Raw genomic sequence first — 20,978 nt, forward strand, 5'->3', positions numbered from 1 at the left:
CTTTAAACGTTCTTCAGTGAAGTGACTTTTCTTTAAACGTTCTTCATGAAGTGACTTTTCTTTTAAACGTTCTTCATGAAGTGACTTTTCTTTTAAACGTTCTTCATGAAGTGACTTTTCTTTAAACGTTCTTCATGAAGTGACTTTTCTTTTAAACGTTTTCAGTGAAGTGAATTAAACGTTCTTCAGTGAAGATTTTCTTTAAACGTTCTTCATGAAGTGACTTTTCTTTAAACGTTCTTCAGTGAAGTGACTTTTCTTTAGACGTTCTGCAGTGAAGTGACTTTTTTTTAAACGTTCTTCATGAAGTGACTTTTCTTTAAACGTTCTTCATGAAGTGACTTTTCTTTAAACGTTCTTCATGAAGTGACTTTTCTTAAACGTTCTTCATGAAGTGACTTTTCTTTAAACGTTCTTCATGAAGTGACTTTTCTTTTAAACGTTCTTCATGAAGTGACTTTTCTTTAAACGTTCTTCAGTGAAGTGACTTTTCTTTAAACGTTCTTCATGAAGTGACTTTTCTTTAAACGTTCTTCAGTGAAGACTTTTCTTTTAAACGTTCTTCATGAAGTGACTTTTCTTTAAACGTTCTTCATGAAGTGACTTTTCTTTTAAACGTTCTGCAGTGAAGTGACTTTTCTTTAAACGTTCTTCATTTAGTGACTTTTCTTTAAACGTTCTTCAGTGAAGATTTTCTTTAAACGTTCTTCATTGAAGACTTTTCTGTAAACGTTCTTCAGTGAAGTGACTTTTCTTTAAACGTTCTTCATGACGTGACTTTTCTTTAAACGTTCTTCAGTGAAGTGACTTAAACGTTTTTCAGTGAAGATTTTCTTTAAACGTTCTTCAGTGAAGTGACTTTTCTTTAAACGTTCTTCAGTGAAGATTTTCTTTAAACGTTCTTCAGTGAAGTGACTTTTCTTTAAACGTTCTTCATGAAGTGACTTTTCTTTTAAACGTTTTCAGTGAAGTGACTTTTTTTAAACGTTCTTCATGAAGTGACTTTTTTTTAAACGTTCTTCATGAAGTGACTTTTCTTTAAACGTTTTTCATGAGGTGACTTTTCTTTAAACGTTCTTTATGAAGTGACTTTTCTTTTAATTTTTCTTCAGTGAAGACTTTTCTTTTATACGTTCTTCAAGTGACTTTTTTTAAACATTCTTCATGAAGTGACTTTTCTTTAAACGTTCTTCATGACGTGACTTTTCTTTTAAACGTTCTTCAGTGAAGATTTTCTTTAAACGTTCTTCAGTGAAGTGACTTTTCTTTAAACGTTCTTCATGAAGTGACTTTTCTTTAAACGTTCTTCATGAAGTGACTTTTCTTTAAACGTTCTTCATGAAGTGACTTTTCTTTAAACGTTCTTCATGAAGTGACTTTTCTTTAAACGTTCTTCATGAAGTGACTTTTCTTTAAACGTTCTTCATGAAGCGACTTTTCTTTTAAACGTTCATTGAAGACTTTTCTTTAAACGTTCTTCATGAAGTGACTTTTCTTTAAACGTTCTTCAGTGAAGTGACTTTTCTTTAAACGTTCTTCATGAAGTGACTTTTCTTTTAAACGTTCTTCGTGAAGTGACTTTTCTTTTAAACGTTCTTCATGAAGTGACTTTTCTTTAAACGTTCTTCGTGAAGTGACTTTTCTTTTAAACGTTCTTCATGAAGTGACTTTTCTTTAAACGTTCTTCATGAAGTGACTTTTCTTTAAACATTCTTCAGTGAAGTGACTTTTCTTTTAAACGTTCTTCAGTGAAGTAACTTTTCTTTTAAACGTTCTTCATGAAGTGACTTTTCTTTAAACGTTCTTCATGAAGTGACTTTTCTTTAAACGTTCTTCAGTGAAGTGACTTTTCTTTAAACGTTCTTCATGAAGTGACTTTTCTTTTAAACGTGAGTAGACTTTTCTTTTATACGTTCTTCAAGTGACTTTTTTTAACGTTCTTCATGAAGTGACTTTTTTTTAAACGTTCTTCATGAAGTGACTTTTCTTTAAACGTTCTTCATGACGTGACTTTTCTTTTAAACGTTCTTCAGTGAAGTGACTTAAACGTTTTTCAGTGAAGATTTTCTTTAAACGTTCTTCAGTGAAGTGACTTTTCTTTAAACGTTCTTCAGTGAAGATTTTCTTTAAACGTTCTTCAGTGAAGTGACTTTTCTTTAAACGTTCTTCATGAAGTGACTTTTCTTTAAACGTTCTCCATGAAGTGACTTTTCTTTTAAACGTTCATTGAAGACTTTTCTTTAAACGTTCTTCAGTGAAGTGACTTTTCTTTAAACGTTCTTCATGAAGTGACTTTTCTTTAAACGTTCTTCAGTGAAGTGACTTTTTTTTAAACGTTCTTCATGAATTGACTTTTCTTAAAAAATTCTTCATGAAGTGACTTTTCTTTAAACGTTCTTCATGAAGTGACTTTTCTTTAAACGTTCTTCATGAAGTGACTTTTCTTTTAAACGTTCTTCATGAAGTGACTTTTCTTTAAACGTTCTTCATGAAGTGACTTTTCTTTAAACGTTCTTCATGAAGTGACTTTTCTTTAAACGTTCTTCATGAAGTGACTTTTCTTTAAACGTTCTTCATGAAGTGACTTTTCTTTAAACGTTCTTCATGAATGACTTTTCTTTTAAACGTTCTGCAGTGAAGTGACTTTTCTTTAAACGTTCTTCATTTAGTGACTTTTCTTTAAACGTTCTTCAGTGAAGATTTTCTTTAAACGTTCTTCATTGAAGACTTTTCTTTAAACGTTCTTCATGAAGTGACTTTTCTTTTAAACGTTCTTCAGTGAAGTGACTTTTCTTTAAACGTTCTTCAGTGAAGACTTTTCTTTTAAACGTTCTTCATGAAGTGACTTTTCTTTAAACGTTCTTCATGAAGTGACTTTTCTTTAAACGTTCTTCATGAGTGACTTTTCTTTAAACGTTCTTCATGAAGTGACTTTTCTTTAAACGTTCTTCATGAAGTGACTTTTCTTTAAACGTTCTTCATGAAGTGACTTTTCTTTTAAACGTGAGTAGACTTTTCTTTTATACGTTCTTCAAGTGACTTTTTTTAACGTTCTTCATGAAGTGACTTTTTTTTAAACGTTCTTCATGAAGTGACTTTTCTTTAAACGTTCTTCATGACGTGACTTTTCTTTTAAACGTTCTTCAGTGAAGTGACTTAAACGTTTTTCAGTGAAGATTTTCTTTAAACGTTCTTCAGTGAAGTGACTTTTCTTTAAACGTTCTTCATGAAGTGACTTTTCTTTAAACGTTCTTCATGAAGTGACTTTTCCTTAAACGTTCTTCATGAAGTGACTTTTCTTTAAACGTTCTTCATGAAGTGACTTTTCTTTTAAACGTTCATTGAAGACTTTTCTTTAAACGTTCTGCAGTGAAGTGACTTTTCTTTAAACGTTCTTCATTTAGTGACTTTTCTTTAAACGTTCTTCAGTGAAGATTTTCTTTAAACGTTCTTCATGAAGTGACTTTTCTTTTAAACGTTCTTCAGTGAAGTGACTTTTCTTTAAACGTTCTTCAGTGAAGACTTTTCTTTTAAACGTTCTTCATGAAGTGACTTTTCTTTAAACGTTCTTCATGAAGTGACTTTTCTTTAAACGTTCTTCATGAAGTGACTTTTCTTTAAACGTTCTTCATGAAGTGACTTTTCTTTTAAACGTGAGTAGACTTTTCTTTTATACGTTCTTCAAGTGACTTTTTTTAACGTTCTTCATGAAGTGACTTTTTTTTAAACGTTCTTCATGAAGTGACTTTTCTTTAAACGTTCTTCATGACGTGACTTTTCTTTTAAACGTTGTTCAGTGAAGTGACTTAAACGTTTTTCAGTGAAGATTTTCTTTAAACGTTCTTCAGTGAAGTGACTTTTCTTTAAACGTTCTTCAGTGAAGATTTTCTTTAAACGTTCTTCAGTGAAGTGACTTTTCTTTAAACGTTCTTCATGAAGTGACTTTTCTTTAAACGTTCTTCATGAAGTGACTTTTCTTTAAACGTTCTTCATGAAGTGACTTTTCTTTTAAACGTTCTTCATGAAGTGACTTTTCTTTAAACGTTCTTCATGAAGTGACTTTTCTTTTAAATGTTCTTCAGTGAAGGTTTTCTTTAAACGTTCTTCAGTGAAGTGACTTTTCTTTAAACGTTCTTCATGAAGTGACTTTTCTTTAAACGTTCTTCAGTGAAGTGACTTTTCTTTAAACGTTCTTCTGAAGTGACTTTTCTTTAAACGTTTTCAGTGAAGTGACTTAAACGTTTTTCAGTGAAGATTTTCTTTAAACGTTCTTCATGAAGTGACTTTTCTTTAAACGTTCTCCATGAAGTGACTTTTCTTTAAACGTTCTTCATGAAGTGACTTTTCTTTAAACGTTTTCAGTGAAGTGACTTTTCTTTAAACGTTCTTCATGAGGTGACTTTTCTTTTAAACGTTCTTCAGTGAAGATTTTCTTTAAACGTTCTTCAGTGAAGTGACTTTTCTTTAAACGTTCTTCAGTGAAGTGACTTTTCTTTAAACGTTTTTCATGAGGTGACTTTTCTTTAAACGTTCTTAAGTGACTTTTCTTTTAATTTTTCTTCAGTGAAGACTTTTCTTTTAAACGTTCTTCATGAAGTGACTTTTTTTTAAACGTTCTTCATGAAGTGACTTTTCTTTAAACGTTCTTCATGACGTGACTTTTCTTTTACGTTCTTCAGTGAAGTGACTTTTCTTTTAAACGTTCTTCATGAAGTGACTTTTCTTTAAACGTTCTTCATGAAGTGACTTTTCTTTTAAACGTTCTTCAGTGAAGTGACTTTTCTTTAAACGTTCTTCATGAAGTGACTTTTCTTTAAACGTTCTTCATGAAGTGACTTTTCTTAAACGTTCTTCATGAAGTGACTTTTCTTAAACGTTCTTCATGAAGTGACTTTTCTTTAAACGTTCTTCATGAAGTGACTTTTCTTTAAACGTTCTTCATGAAGTGACTTTTCTTTAAACGTTCTTCATGAAGTGACTTTTCTTTAAACGTTCTTCAGTGAAGTGACTTTTCTTTAAACGTTCTTCATGAAGTGACTTTTCTTTAAACGTTCTTCATGAAGTGACTTTTCTTTTAAACGTTCATTGAAGACTTTTCTTTAAACGTTCTTCAGTGAAGTGACTTTTCTTTAAACGTTCTTCATGAAGTGACTTTTCTTTAAACGTTCTTCAGTGAAGACTTTTCTTTTAAACGTTCTTCATGAAGTGACTTTTCTTTTAAACGTTCTTCAGTGAAGTGACTTTTCTTTTAAACGTTCTTCAGTGAAGTGACTTTTCTTTAAACGTTCTTCATGAAGTGACTTTTCTTTAAACGTTCTTCATGAAGTGACTTTTCTTTAAACGTTCTTCATGAAGTGACTTTTCTTTTAAACGTTCTTCATGAAGTGACTTTTCTTTAAACGTTCTTCATGAAGTGACTTTTCTTTTAAACGTGAGTAGACTTTTCTTTTATACGTTCTTCAAGTGACTTTTTTTAACGTTCTTCATGAAGTGACTTTTTTTTAAACGTTCTTCATGAAGTGACTTTTCTTTAAACGTTCTTCATGACGTGACTTTTCTTTTAAACGTTCTTCAGTGAAGTGACTTAAACGTTTTTCAGTGAAGATTTTCTTTAAACGTTCTTCAGTGAAGTGACTTTTCTTTAAACGTTCTTCATGAAGTGACTTTTCTTTAAACGTTCTTCAGTGAAGTGACTTTTCTTTAAACGTTCTTCATGAAGTGACTTTTCTTTAAACGTTCTTCAGTGAAGTGACTTTTTTTTAAACGTTCTTCATGAATTGACTTTTCTTTAAAAATTCTTCATGAAGTGACTTTTCTTTAAACGTTCTTCATGAAGTGACTTTTCTTTAAACGTTCTTCATGAAGTGACTTTTCTTTAAACGTTCTTCATGAAGTGACTTTTCTTTAAACGTTTTCAGTGAAGATTTTCTTTTAAACGTTCTTCAGTGAAGTGACTTTTCTTTAAACGTGAGTTGATTTTCTTTTAAACGTTCTTCAGTGAAGTGACTTTTCTTTTAAACGTGAGTTGATTTTCTTTTAAACGTTCTTCAGTGAAGACTTTTCTTTAACGTTCTGCAGTGAAGTGACTTTTCTTTAAACGTTCTTCATGAAGTGACTTTTCTTTTAAACGTTCTTCATGAAGTGACTTTTCTTTTAAACGTTCTTCATGAAGTGACTTTTCTTTAAGTTCTTCAGTGAAGACTTTTCTTTAAACGTTTTCAGTGAAGATTTTCTTTTAAACGTTCTTCAGTGAAGTGACTTTTCTTTAAACGTTCTTCATGAGTGACTTTTCTTTAAACGTTCTTCATGAAGTGACTTTTCTTTAAACGTTCTTCATGAAGTGACTTTTCTTTAAACGTTCTTCATGAAGTGACTTTTCTTTAAACGTTCTTCATGAAGTGACTTTTTTTTAAACGTTCTTCATGAAGTGACTTTTCTTTAAACGTTCTTCATGACGTGACTTTTCTTTTAAACGTTCTTCAGTGAAGTGACTTAAACGTTTTTCAGTGAAGATTTTCTTTAAACGTTCTTCAGTGAAGTGACTTTTCTTTAAACGTTCTTCATGAAGTGACTTTTCTTTAAACGTTCTTCATGAAGTGACTTTTCCTTAAACGTTCTTCATGAAGTGACTTTTCTTTAAACGTTCTTCATGAAGTGACTTTTCTTTTAAACGTTCATTGAAGACTTTTCTTTAAACGTTCTTCAGTGAAGTGACTTTTCTTTAAACGTTCTTCATGAAGTGACTTTTCTTTAAACGTTCTTCAGTGAAGTGACTTTTTTTTAAACGTTCTTCATGAATTGACTTTTCTTTAAAAATTCTTCATGAAGTGACTTTTCTTTAAACGTTCTTCATGAAGTGACTTTTCTTTAAACGTTCTTCATGAAGTGACTTTTCTTTAAACGTTCTTCATGAAGTGACTTTTCTTTTAAACGTTCTTCATGAAGTGACTTTTCTTTAAACGTTCTTCATGAAGTGACTTTTCTTTAAACGTTCTTCATGAAGTGACTTTTCTTTAAACGTTCTTCATGAATGACTTTTCTTTTAAACGTTCTGCAGTGAAGTGACTTTTCTTTAAACGTTCTTCATTTAGTGACTTTTCTTTAAACGTTCTTCAGTGAAGATTTTCTTTAAACGTTCTTCATTGAAGACTTTTCTTTAAACGTTCTCCATGAAGTGACTTTTCTTTTAAACGTTCTTCAGTGAAGTGACTTTTCTTTAAACGTTCTTCAGTGAAGACTTTTCTTTTAAACGTTCTTCATGAAGTGACTTTTCTTTAAACGTTCTTCAGTGAAGACTTTTCTTTTAAACGTTCTTCATGAAGTGACTTTTCTTTAAACGTTCTTCATGAAGTGACTTTTCTTTAAACGTTCTTCATGAAGTGACTTTTCTTTAAACTTTCTTCATGAAGTGACTTTTCTTTAAACGTTCTTCATGAAGTGACTTTTCTTTTAAACGTGAGTAGACTTTTCTTTTATACGTTCTTCAAGTGACTTTTTTTAACGTTCTTCATGAAGTGACTTTTTTTTAAACGTTCTTCATGAAGTGACTTTTCTTTAAACGTTCTTCATGACGTGACTTTTCTTTTAAACGTTCTTCAGTGAAGTGACTTAAACGTTTTTCAGTGAAGATTTTCTTTAAACGTTCTTCAGTGAAGTGACTTTTCTTTAAACGTTCTTCAGTGAAGATTTTCTTTAAACGTTCTTCAGTGAAGTGACTTTTCTTTAAACGTTCTTCATGAAGTGACTTTTCTTTAAACGTTCTTCATGAAGTGACTTTTCTTTAAACGTTCTTCATGAAGTGACTTTTCTTTTAAACGTTCTTCATGAAGTGACTTTTCTTTAAACGTTCTTCATGAAGTGACTTTTCTTTAAACGTTCTTCAGTGAAGTGACTTTTCTTTAAACGTTCTTCATGAAGTGACTTTTCTTTAAACGTTCTTCATGAAGTGACTTTTCTTTTAAACGTTCATTGAAGACTTTTCTTTAAACGTTCTTCAGTGAAGTGACTTTTCTTTAAACGTTCTTCATGAAGTGACTTTTCTTTAAACGTTCTTCAGTGAAGACTTTTCTTTTAAACGTTCTTCATGAAGTGACTTTTCTTTTAAACGTTCTTCAGTGAAGTGACTTTTCTTTTAAACGTTCTTCATTAAGTGACTTTTCTTTAAACGTTCTTCATGAAGTGACTTTTTTTTAAACGTTCTTCATGAAGTGACTTTTCTTTAAACGTTCTTCATGACGTGACTTTTCTTTTAAACGTTCTTCAGTGAAGTGACTTAAACGTTTTTCAGTGAAGATTTTCTTTAAACGTTCTTCAGTGAAGTGACTTTTCTTTAAACGTTCTTCAGTGAAGATTTTCTTTAAACGTTCTTCAGTGAAGTGACTTTTCTTTAAACGTTCTTCATGAAGTGACTTTTCTTTAAACGTTCTTCATGAAGTGACTTTTCTTTAAACGTTCTTCATGAAGTGACTTTTCTTTTAAACGTTCTTCATGAAGTGACTTTTCTTTAAACGTTCTTCATGAAGTGACTTTTCTTTAAACGTTCTTCAGTGAAGTGACTTTTCTTTAAACGTTCTTCATGAAGTGACTTTTCTTTAAACGTTCTTCATGAAGTGACTTTTCTTTTAAACGTTCATTGAAGACTTTTCTTTAAACGTTCTTCAGTGAAGTGACTTTTCTTTAAACGTTCTTCATGAAGTGACTTTTCTTTAAACGTTCTTCAGTGAAGACTTTTCTTTTAAACGTTCTTCATGAAGTGACTTTTCTTTTAAACGTTCTTCAGTGAAGTGACTTTTCTTTTAAACGTTCTTCAGTGAAGTGACTTTTCTTTAAACGTTCTTCATGAAGTGACTTTTCTTTAAACGTTCTTCATGAAGTGACTTTTCTTTAAACGTTCTTCATGAAGTGACTTTTCTTTTAAACGTTCTTCATGAAGTGACTTTTCTTTAAACGTTCTTCATGAAGTGACTTTTCTTTTAAACGTGAGTAGACTTTTCTTTTATACGTTCTTCAAGTGACTTTTTTTAACGTTCTTCATGAAGTGACTTTTTTTTAAACGTTCTTCATGAAGTGACTTTTCTTTAAACGTTCTTCATGACGTGACTTTTCTTTTAAACGTTCTTCAGTGAAGTGACTTAAACGTTTTTCAGTGAAGATTTTCTTTAAACGTTCTTCAGTGAAGTGACTTTTCTTTAAACGTTCTTCAGTGAAGATTTTCTTTAAACGTTCTTCAGTGAAGTGACTTTTCTTTAAACGTTTTCATGAAGTGACTTTTCTTTAAACGTTCTTCATGAAGTGACTTTTCTTTAAACGTTCTTCATGAAGTGACTTTTCCTTAAACGTTCTTCATGAAGTGACTTTTCTTTAAACGTTCTTCATGAAGTGACTTTTCTTTTAAACGTTCATTGAAGACTTTTCTTTAAACGTTCTTCAGTGAAGTGACTTTTCTTTAAACGTTCTTCATGAAGTGACTTTTCTTTAAACGTTCTTCAGTGAAGTGACTTTTTTTTAAACGTTCTTCATGAATTGACTTTTCTTTAAAAATTCTTCATGAAGTGACTTTTCTTTAAACGTTCTTCATGAAGTGACTTTTCTTTAAACGTTCTTCATGAAGTGACTTTTCTTTAAACGTTCTTCATGAAGTGACTTTTCTTTAAACGTTTTCAGTGAAGATTTTCTTTTAAACGTTCTTCAGTGAAGTGACTTTTCTTTAAACGTGAGTTGATTTTCTTTTAAACGTTCTTCAGTGAAGTGACTTTTCTTTTAAACGTGAGTTGATTTTCTTTTAAACGTTCTTCAGTGAAGACTTTTCTTTAACGTTCTGCAGTGAAGTGACTTTTCTTTAAACGTTCTTCATGAAGTGACTTTTCTTTTAAACGTTCTTCATGAAGTGACTTTTCTTTTAAACGTTCTTCATGAAGTGACTTTTCTTTAAGTTCTTCAGTGAAGACTTTTCTTTAAACGTTTTCAGTGAAGATTTTCTTTTAAACGTTCTTCAGTGAAGTGACTTTTCTTTAAACGTTCTTCAGTGAAGATTTTCTTTAAACGTTCTTCATGAAGTGACTTTTCTTTAAACGTTCTTCATGAAGTGACTTTTCTTTAAGTTCTTCGGTGAAGACTTTTCTTTAAACGTTCTTCAGTGAAGACTTTTCTTTTAAACGTTCTTCATGAAGTGACTTTTCTTTAAACGTTCTTCATGAAGTGACTTTTCTTTAAACGTTCTTCAGTGAAGTGACTTTTCTTTAAACGTTCTTCATGAAGTGACTTTTCTTTAAACGTTCTTCATGAAGTGACTTTTCTTTAAACGTTCTTCATGAAGTGACTTTTCTTTAAACGTTCTTCATGAGTGACTTTTCTTTAAACGTTCTTCATGAAGTGACTTTTCTTTAAACGTTCTTCAGTGAAGTGACTTTTCTTTAAACGTTCTTCATGAAGTGACTTTTCTTTAAACGTTCTTCATGAAGTGACTTTTCTTTAAACGTTCTTCATGAAGTGACTTTTCTTTAAACGTTCTTCATGAGTGACTTTTCTTTAAACGTTCTTCATGAAGTGACTTTTCTTTAAACGTTCTTCATGAAGTGACTTTTCTTTAAACGTTCTTCATGAAGTGACTTTTCTTTAAACGTTCTTCATGAAGTGACTTTTTTTTAAACGTTCTTCATGAAGTGACTTTTCTTTAAACGTTCTTCATGACGTGACTTTTCTTTTAAACGTTCTTCAGTGAAGTGACTTAAACGTTTTTCAGTGAAGATTTTCTTTAAACGTTCTTCAGTGAAGTGACTTTTCTTTAAACGTTCTTCATGAAGTGACTTTTCTTTAAACGTTCTTCATGAAGTGACTTTTCCTTAAACGTTCTTCATGAAGTGACTTTTCTTTAAACGTTCTTCATGAAGTGACTTTTCTTTTAAACGTTCATTGAAGACTTTTCTTTAAACGTTCTTCAGTGAAGTGACTTTTCTTTAAACGTTCTTCATGAAGTGACTTTACTTTAAACGTTCTTCAGTGAAGTGACTTTTTTTTAAACGTTCTTCATGAATTGACTTTTCTTTAAAAATTCTTCATGAAGTGACTTTTCTTTAAACGTTCTTCATGAAGTGACTTTTCTTTAAACGTTCTTCATGAAGTGACTTTTCTTTAAACGTTCTTCATGAAGTGACTTTTCTTTTAAACGTTCTTCATGAAGTGACTTTTCTTTAAACGTTCTTCATGAAGTGACTTTTCTTTAAACGTTCTTCATGAAGTGACTTTTCTTTAAACGTTCTTCATGAATGACTTTTCTTTTAAACGTTCTGCAGTGAAGTGACTTTTCTTTAAACGTTCTTCATTTAGTGACTTTTCTTTAAACGTTCTTCAGTGAAGATTTTCTTTAAACGTTCTTCATTGAAGACTTTTCTTTAAACGTTCTCCATGAAGTGACTTTTCTTTTAAACGTTCTTCAGTGAAGTGACTTTTCTTTAAACGTTCTTCAGTGAAGACTTTTCTTTTAAACGTTCTTCATGAAGTGACTTTTCTTTAAACGTTCTTCAGTGAAGACTTTTCTTTTAAACGTTCTTCATGAAGTGACTTTTCTTTAAACGTTCTTCATGAAGTGACTTTTCTTTAAACGTTCTTCATGAAGTGACTTTTCTTTAAACTTTCTTCATGAAGTGACTTTTCTTTAAACGTTCTTCATGAAGTGACTTTTCTTTTAAACGTGAGTAGACTTTTCTTTTATACGTTCTTCAAGTGACTTTTTTTAACGTTCTTCATGAAGTGACTTTTTTTTAAACGTTCTTCATGAAGTGACTTTTCTTTAAACGTTCTTCATGACGTGACTTTTCTTTTAAACGTTCTTCAGTGAAGTGACTTAAACGTTTTTCAGTGAAGATTTTCTTTAAACGTTCTTCAGTGAAGTGACTTTTCTTTAAACGTTCTTCAGTGAAGATTTTCTTTAAACGTTCTTCAGTGAAGTGACTTTTCTTTAAACGTTCTTCATGAAGTGACTTTTCTTTAAACGTTCTTCATGAAGTGACTTTTCTTTAAACGTTCTTCATGAAGTGACTTTTCTTTTAAACGTTCTTCATGAAGTGACTTTTCTTTAAACGTTCTTCATGAAGTGACTTTTCTTTAAACGTTCTTCAGTGAAGTGACTTTTCTTTAAACGTTCTTCATGAAGTGACTTTTCTTTAAACGTTCTTCATGAAGTGACTTTTCTTTTAAACGTTCATTGAAGACTTTTCTTTAAACGTTCTTCAGTGAAGTGACTTTTCTTTAAACGTTCTTCATGAAGTGACTTTTCTTTAAACGTTCTTCAGTGAAGACTTTTCTTTTAAACGTTCTTCATGAAGTGACTTTTCTTTTAAACGTTCTTCAGTGAAGTGACTTTTCTTTTAAACGTTCTTCAGTGAAGTGACTTTTCTTTAAACGTTCTTCATGAAGTGACTTTTCTTTAAACGTTCTTCATGAAGTGACTTTTCTTTAAACGTTCTTCATGAAGTGACTTTTCTTTTAAACGTTCTTCATGAAGTGACTTTTCTTTAAACGTTCTTCATGAAGTGACTTTTCTTTTAAACGTGAGTAGACTTTTCTTTTATACGTTCTTCAAGTGACTTTTTTTAACGTTCTTCATGAAGTGACTTTTTTTTAAACGTTCTTCATGAAGTGACTTTTCTTTAAACGTTCTTCAGTGAAGTGACTTAAACGTTTTTCAGTGAAGATTTTCTTTAAACGTTCTTCAGTGAAGTGACTTTTCTTTAAACGTTCTTCAGTGAAGATTTTCTTTAAACGTTCTTCAGTGAAGTGACTTTTCTTTAAACGTTTTCATGAAGTGACTTTTCTTTAAACGTTCTTCATGAAGTGACTTTTCTTTAAACGTTCTTCATGAAGTGACTTTTCCTTAAACGTTCTTCATGAAGTGACTTTTCTTTAAACGTTCTTCATGAAGTGACTTTTCTTGTAAACGTTCATTGAAGACTTTTCTTTAAACGTTCTTCAGTGAAGTGACTTTTCTTTAAACGTTCTTCATGAAGTGACTTTTCTTTAAACGTTCTTCAGTGAAGTGACTTTTTTTTAAACGTTCTTCATGAATTGACTTTTCTTTAAAAATTCTTCATGAAGTGACTTTTCTTTAAACGTTCTTCATGAAGTGACTTTTCTTTAAACGTTCTTCATGAAGTGACTTTTCTTTAAACGTTCTTCATGAAGTGACTTTTCTTTAAACGTTTTCAGTGAAGATTTTCTTTTAAACGTTCTTCAGTGAAGTGACTTTTCTTTAAACGTGAGTTGATTTTCTTTTAAACGTTCTTCAGTGAAGTGACTTTTCTTTTAAACGTGAGTTGATTTTCTTTTAAACGTTCTTCAGTGAAGACTTTTCTTTAACGTTCTGCAGTGAAGTGACTTTTCTTTAAACGTTCTTCATGAAGTGACTTTTCTTTTAAACGTTCTTCATGAAGTGACTTTTCTTTTAAACGTTCTTCATGAAGTGACTTTTCTTTAAGTTCTTCAGTGAAGACTTTTCTTTAAACGTTTTCAGTGAAGATTTTCTTTTAAACGTTCTTCAGTGAAGTGACTTTTCTTTAAACGTTCTTCAGTGAAGATTTTCTTTAAACGTTCTTCATGAAGTGACTTTTCTTTAAACGTTCTTCATGAAGTGACTTTTCTTTAAGTTCTTCGGTGAAGACTTTTCTTTAAACGTTCTTCAGTGAAGATTTTCTTTAAACGTTCTTCATTGAAGACTTTTCTTTAAACGTTCTTCATGAAGTGACTTTTCTTTTAAACGTTCTTCAGTGAAGTGACTTTTCTTTAAACGTTCTTCAGTGAAGACTTTTCTTTTAAACGTTCTTCATGAAGTGACTTTTCTTTAAACGTTCTTCATGAAGTGACTTTTCTTTAAACGTTCTTCAGTGAAGTGACTTTTCTTTAAACGTTCTTCATGAAGTGACTTTTCTTTAAACGTTCTTCATGAAGTGACTTTTCTTTAAACGTTCTTCATGAAGTGACTTTTCTTTAAACGTTCTTCATGAGTGACTTTTCTTTAAACGTTCTTCATGAAGTGACTTTTCTTTAAACGTTCTTCAGTGAAGTGACTTTTCTTTAAACGTTCTTCATGAAGTGACTTTTCTTTAAACGTTCTTCATGAAGTGACTTTTCTTTAAACGTTCTTCATGAAGTGACTTTTCTTTAAACGTTCTTCATGAGTGACTTTTCTTTAAACGTTCTTCATGAAGTGACTTTTCTTTAAACGTTCTTCATGAAGTGACTTTTCTTTAAACGTTCTTCATGAAGTGACTTTTCTTTAAACGTTCTTCATGAAGTGACTTTTTTTTAAACGTTCTTCATGAAGTGACTTTTCTTTAAACGTTCTTCATGACGTGACTTTTCTTTTAAACGTTCTTCAGTGAAGTGACTTAAACGTTTTTCAGTGAAGATTTTCTTTAAACGTTCTTCAGTGAAGTGACTTTTCTTTACGTTCTTCATGAAGTGACTTTTCCTTAAACGTTCTTCATGAAGTGACTTTTCTTTAAACGTTCTTCATGAAGTGACTTTTCTTTTAAACGTTCATTGAAGACTTTTCTTTAAACGTTCTTCAGTGAAGTGACTTTTCTTTAAACGTTCTTCATGAAGTGACTTTTCTTTAAACGTTCTTCAGTGAAGTGACTTTTTTTTAAACGTTCTTCATGAATTGACTTTTCTTTAAAAATTCTTCATGAAGTGACTTTTCTTTAAACGTTCTTCATGAAGTGACTTTTCTTTAAACGTTCTTCATGAAGTGACTTTTCTTTTAAACGTTCTTCATGAAGTGACTTTTCTTTAAACGTTCTTCATGAAGTGACTTTTCTTTAAACGTTCTTCATGAAGTGACTTTTCTTTAAACGTTCTTCATGAATGACTTTTCTTTTAAACGTTCTGCAGTGAAGTGACTTTTCTTTAAACGTTCTTCATTTAGTGACTTTTCTTTAAACGTTCTTCAGTGAAGATTTTCTTTAAACGTTCTTCATTGAAGACTTTTCTTTAAACGTTCTTCATGAAGTGACTTTTCTTTTAAACGTTCTTCAGTGAAGTGACTTTTCTTTAAACGTTCTTCAGTGAAGACTTTTCTTTTAAACGTTCTTCATGAAGTGACTTTTCTTTAAACGTTCTTCAGTGAAGACTTTTCTTTTAAACGTTCTTCATGAAGTGACTTTTCTTTAAACGTTCTTCATGAAGTGACTTTTCTTTAAACGTTCTTCATGAAGTGACTTTTCTTTAAACGTTCTTCATGAAGTGACTTTTCTTTAAACGTTCTTCATGAAGTGACTTTTCTTTTAAACGTGAGTAGACTTTTCTTTTATACGTTCTTCAAGTGACTTTTTTTAACGTTCTTCATGAAGTGACTTTTTTTTAAACGTTCTTCATGAAGTGACTTTTCTTTAAACGTTCTTCATGACGTGACTTTTCTTTTAAACGTTCTTCAGTGAAGTGACTTAAACGTTTTTCAGTGAAGATTTTCTTTAAACGTTCTTCAGTGAAGTGACTTTTCTTTAAACGTTCTTCAGTGAAGATTTTCTTTAAACGTTCTTCAGTGAAGTGACTTTTCTTTAAACGTTCTTCATGAAGTGACTTTTCTTTAAACGTTCTTCAGTGAAGACTTTTCTTTTAAACGTTCTTCATGAAGTGACTTTTCTTTAAACGTTCTTCATGAAGTGACTTTTCTTTAAACGTTCTTCATGAAGTGACTTTTCTTTAAACGTTCTTCATGAAGTGACTTTTCTTTAAACGTTCTTCATGAAGTGACTTTTCTTTTAAACGTGAGTAGACTTTTCTTTTATACGTTCTTCAAGTGACTTTTTTTAACGTTCTTCATGAAGTGACTTTTTTTTAAACGTTCTTCATGAAGTGACTTTTCTTTAAACGTTCTTCATGACGTGACTTTTCTTTTAAACGTTCTTCAGTGAAGTGACTTAAACGTTTTTCAGTGAAGATTTTCTTTAAACGTTCTTCAGTGAAGTGACTTTTCTTTAAACGTTCTTCAGTGAAGATTTTCTTTAAACGTTCTTCAGTGAAGTGACTTTTCTTTAAACGTTCTTCATGAAGTGACTTTTCTTTAAACGTTCTTCATGAAGTGACTTTTCTTTAAACGTTCTTCATGAAGTGACTTTTCTTTTAAACGTTCTTCATGAAGTGACTTTTCTTTAAACGTTCTTCATGAAGTGACTTTTCTTTTAAACGTTCTTCAGTGAAGGTTTTCTTTAAACGTTCTTCAGTGAAGTGACTTTTCTTTAAACGTTCTTCATGAAGTGACTTTTCTTTAAACGTTCTTCAGTGAAGTGACTTTTCTTTAAACGTTCTTCTGAAGTGACTTTTCTTTAAACGTTTTCAGTGAAGTGACTTAAACGTTTTTCAGTGAAGATTTTCTTTAAACGTTCTTCATGAAGTGACTTTTCTTTAAACGTTCTTCAGTGAAGACTTTTCTTTAAACGTTCTTCATGAAGTGACTTTTCTTTAAACGTTCTCCATGAAGTGACTTTTCTTTAAACGTTCTTCAGTGAAGACTTTTCTTTAAACGTTCTTCAGACTTTTCTTTAAACGTTCTTCATGAAGTGACTTTTCTTTAAACGTTTTCAGTGAAGTGACTTTTCTTTAAACGTTCTTCATGAGGTGACTTTTCTTTTAAACGTTCTTCAGTGAAGATTTTCTTTAAACGTTCTTCAGTGAAGTGACTTTTCTTTAAACGTTCTTCAGTGAAGTGACTTTTCTTTAAACGTTTTTCATGAGGTGACTTTTCTTTAAACGTTCTTAAGTGACTTTTCTTTTAATTTTTCTTCAGTGAAGACTTTTCTTTTAAACGTTCTTCATGAAGTGACTTTTTTTTAAACGTTCTTCATGAAGTGACTTTTCTTTAAACGTTCTTCATGACGTGACTTTTCTTTTACGTTCTTCAGTGAAGTGACTTTTCTTTTAAACGTTCTTCATGAAGTGACTTTTCTTTAAACGTTCTTCATGAAGTGACTTTTCTTTTAAACGTTCTTCAGTGAAGTGACTTTTCTTTTAAACGTTCTTCAGTGAAGTGACTTTTCTTTAAACGTTCTTCATGAAGTGACTTTTCTTTAAACGTTCTTCATGAAGTGACTTTTCTTAAACGTTCTTCATGAAGTGACTTTTCTTTTAAACGTTCTTCAGTGAAGTGACTTTTCTTTAAACGTTCTTCATGAAGTGACTTTTCTTTAAACGTTCTTCATGAAGTGACTTTTCTTTAAACGTTCTTCATGAAGTGACTTTTCTTTAAACGTTCTTCATGAAGTGACTTTTCTTTAAACGTTCTTCATGAAGTGACTTTTCTTTAAACGTTCTTCAGTGAAGTGACTTTTCTTTAAACGTTCTTCATGAAGTGACTTTTCTTTAAACGTTCTTCATGAAGTGACTTTTCTTTTAAACGTTCATTGAAGACTTTTCTTTAAACGTTCTTCAGTGAAGTGACTTTTCTTTAAACGTTCTTCATGAAGTGACTTTTCTTTAAACGTTCTTCAGTGAAGACTTTTCTTTTAAACGTTCTTCATGAAGTGACTTTTCTTTTAAACGTTCTTCAGTGAAGTGACTTTTCTTTTAAACGTTCTTCAGTGAAGTGACTTTTCTTTTAAACGTTCTTCATGAAGTGACTTTTCTTTAAACGTTCTTCATGAAGTGACTTTTCTTTAAACGTTCTTCATGAAGTGACTTTTCTTTTAAACGTTCTTCATGAAGTGACTTTTCTTTAAACGTTCTTCATGAAGTGACTTTTCTTTTAAACGTGAGTAGACTTTTCTTTTATACGTTCTTCAAGTGACTTTTTTTAACGTTCTTCATGAAGTGACTTTTTTTTAAACGTTCTTCATGAAGTGACTTTTCTTTAAACGTTCTTCATGACGTGACTTTTCTTTTAAACGTTCTTCAGTGAAGTGACTTAAACGTTTTTCAGTGAAGATTTTCTTTAAACGTTCTTCAGTGAAGTGACTTTTCTTTAAACGTTCTTCAGTGAAGATTTTCTTTAAACGTTCTTCAGTGAAGTGACTTTTCTTTAAACGTTTTCATGAAGTGACTTTTCTTTAAACGTTCTTCATGAAGTGACTTTTCTTTAAACGTTCTTCATGAAGTGACTTTTCCTTAAACGTTCTTCATGAAGTGACTTTTCTTTAAACGTTCTTCATGAAGTGACTTTTCTTTTAAACGTTCATTGAAGACTTTTCTTTAAACGTTCTTCAGTGAAGTGACTTTTCTTTAAACGTTCTTCATGAAGTGACTTTTCTTTAAACGTTCTTCAGTGAAGTGACTTTTTTTTAAACGTTCTTCATGAATTGACTTTTCTTTAAAAATTCTTCATGAAGTGACTTTTCTTTAAACGTTCTTCATGAAGTGACTTTTCTTTAAACGTTCTTCATGAAGTGACTTTTCTTTAAACGTTCTTCATGAAGTGACTTTTCTTTAAACGTTTTCAGTGAAGATTTTCTTTTAAACGTTCTTCAGTGAAGTGACTTTTCTTTAAACGTGAGTTGATTTTCTTTTAAACGTTCTTCAGTGAAGTGACTTTTCTTTTAAACGTGAGTTGATTTTCTTTTAAACGTTCTTCAGTGAAGACTTTTCTTTAACGTTCTGCAGTGAAGTGACTTTTCTTTAAACGTTCTTCATGAAGTGACTTTTCTTTTAAACGTTCTTCATGAAGTGACTTTTCTTTTAAACGTTCTTCATGAAGTGACTTTTCTTTAAGTTCTTCAGTGAAGACTTTTCTTTAAACGTTTTCAGTGAAGATTTTCTTTTAAACGTTCTTCAGTGAAGTGACTTTTCTTTAAACGTTCTTCAGTGAAGATTTTCTTTAAACGTTCTTCATGAAGTGACTTTTCTTTAAACGTTCTTCATGAAGTGACTTTTCTTTAAGTTCTTCGGTGAAGACTTTTCTTTAAACGTTCTTCAGTGAAGATTTTCTTTAAACGTTCTTCATTGAAGACTTTTCTTTAAACGTTCTTCATGAAGTGACTTTTCTTTTAAACGTTCTTCAGTGAAGTGACTTTTCTTTAAACGTTCTTCAGTGAAGACTTTTCTTTTAAACGTTCTTCATGAAGTGACTTTTCTTTAAACGTTCTTCATGAAGTGACTTTTCTTTAAACGTTCTTCAGTGAAGTGACTTTTCTTTAAACGTTCTTCATGAAGTGACTTTTCTTTAAACGTTCTTCATGAAGTGACTTTTCTTTAAACGTTCTTCATGAAGTGACTTTTCTTTAAACGTTCTTCATGAAGTGACTTTTCTTTTAAACGTTCTTCATGAAGTGACTTTTCTTTTAAACGTTCTTCATGAAGTGACTTTTCTTTAAACGTTCTTCATGAAGTGACTTTTCTTTAAACGTTCTTCATGAAGTGACTTAAACGTTCTTCAGTGAAGATTTTCTTTAAACGTTCTTCATGAAGTGACTTTTCTTTAAACGTTCTTCATGAAGTGACTTTTCTTTAAACGTTCTTCATGAAGTGACTTTTCTTTTAAACGTTCTTCATGAAGTGACTTTTCTTTAAACGTTTTTCATGAGGTGACTTTTCTTTAAACGTTCTTCATGAAGTGACTTTTCTTTAAACGTTTTTCATGAGGTGACTTTTCTTTAAACGTTCTTCAGTGAAGTGACTTTTCTTTTAATTTTTCTTCAGTGAAGACTTTACTTTTAAACGTTCTTCAGTGAAGTGACTTTTCTTTTATACGTTCTTCAAGTGACTTTTTTTAAACGTTCTTCATGAAGTGACTTTTCTTTAAACGTTCTTCATGACGTGACTTTTCTTTTAAACGTTCTTCATGAAGTGACTTTTCTTTTAAACGTTCTTCATGAAGTGACTTTTCTTTTAAACGTGAGTTGATTTTCTTTTAAACGTTCTTCAGTGAAGTGACTTTTCTTTAAACGTTTTTCATGAGGTGACTTTTCTTTAAATGTTCTTAAGTGACTTTTCTTTTAATTTTTCTTCAGTGAAGACTTTTCTTTAAACGTTCTTCAGTGAAGTGACTTTTCTTTAGACGTTCTTCATGAAGTGACTTTGCTTTTAAACGTGAGTTGATTTTCTTTTAAACGTTCTTCAGTGAAGTGACTTTTCTTTTAAACGTGAGTTGATTTTCTTTTAAACGTTCTTCAGTGAAGACTTTTCTTTAACGTTCTGCAGTGAAGTGACTTTTCTTTTAAACGTGAGTAGACTTTTCTTTTATACGTTCTTCAAGTGACTTTTTTTAACGTTCTTCATGAAGTGACTTTTTTTTAAACGTTCTTCATGAAGTGACTTTTCTTTAAACGTTCTTCATGACGTGACTTTTCTTTTAAACGTTCTTCAGTGAAGTGACTTAAACGTTTTTCAGTGAAGATTTTCTTTAAACGTTCTTCAGTGAAGGGACTTTTCTTTAAACGTTCTTCAGTGAAGATTTTCTTTAAACGTTCTTCAGTGAAGTGACTTTTCTTTAAACGTTCTTCATGAAGTGACTTTTCTTTAAACGTTCTTCATGAAGTGACTTTTCTTTAAACGTTCTTCATGAAGTGACTTTTCTTTAAACGTTCTTCATGAAGTGACTTTTTTTTAAACGTTCTTCATGAAGTGACTTTTCTTTAAACGTTCTTCATGACGTGACTTTTCTTTTAAACGTTCTTCAGTGAAGTGACTTAAACGTTTTTCAGTGAAGATTTTCTTTAAACGTTCTTCAGTGAAGTGACTTTTCTTTAAACGTTCTTCAGTGAAGATTTTCTTTAAACGTTCTTCAGTGAAGTGACTTTTCTTTAAACGTTTTCATGAAGTGACTTTTCTTTAAACGTTCTTCATGAAGTGACTTTTCTTTAAACGTTCTTCATGAAGTGACTTTTCCTTAAACGTTCTTCATGAAGTGACTTTTCTTTAAACGTTCTTCATGAAGTGACTTTTCTTTTAAACGTTCATTGAAGACTTTTCTTTAAACGTTCTTCAGTGAAGTGACTTTTCTTTAAACGTTCTTCATGAAGTGACTTTTCTTTAAACGTTCTTCAGTGAAGTGACTT

The sequence above is a fragment of the Leuresthes tenuis genome, unplaced genomic scaffold (genome assembly GCF_036924035.1).
Source record: "Leuresthes tenuis unplaced genomic scaffold, fLeuTen1.0.hap1 SCAF_23, whole genome shotgun sequence".
NCBI classification, from domain to species: domain Eukaryota; kingdom Metazoa; phylum Chordata; class Actinopteri; order Atheriniformes; family Atherinopsidae; genus Leuresthes; species Leuresthes tenuis.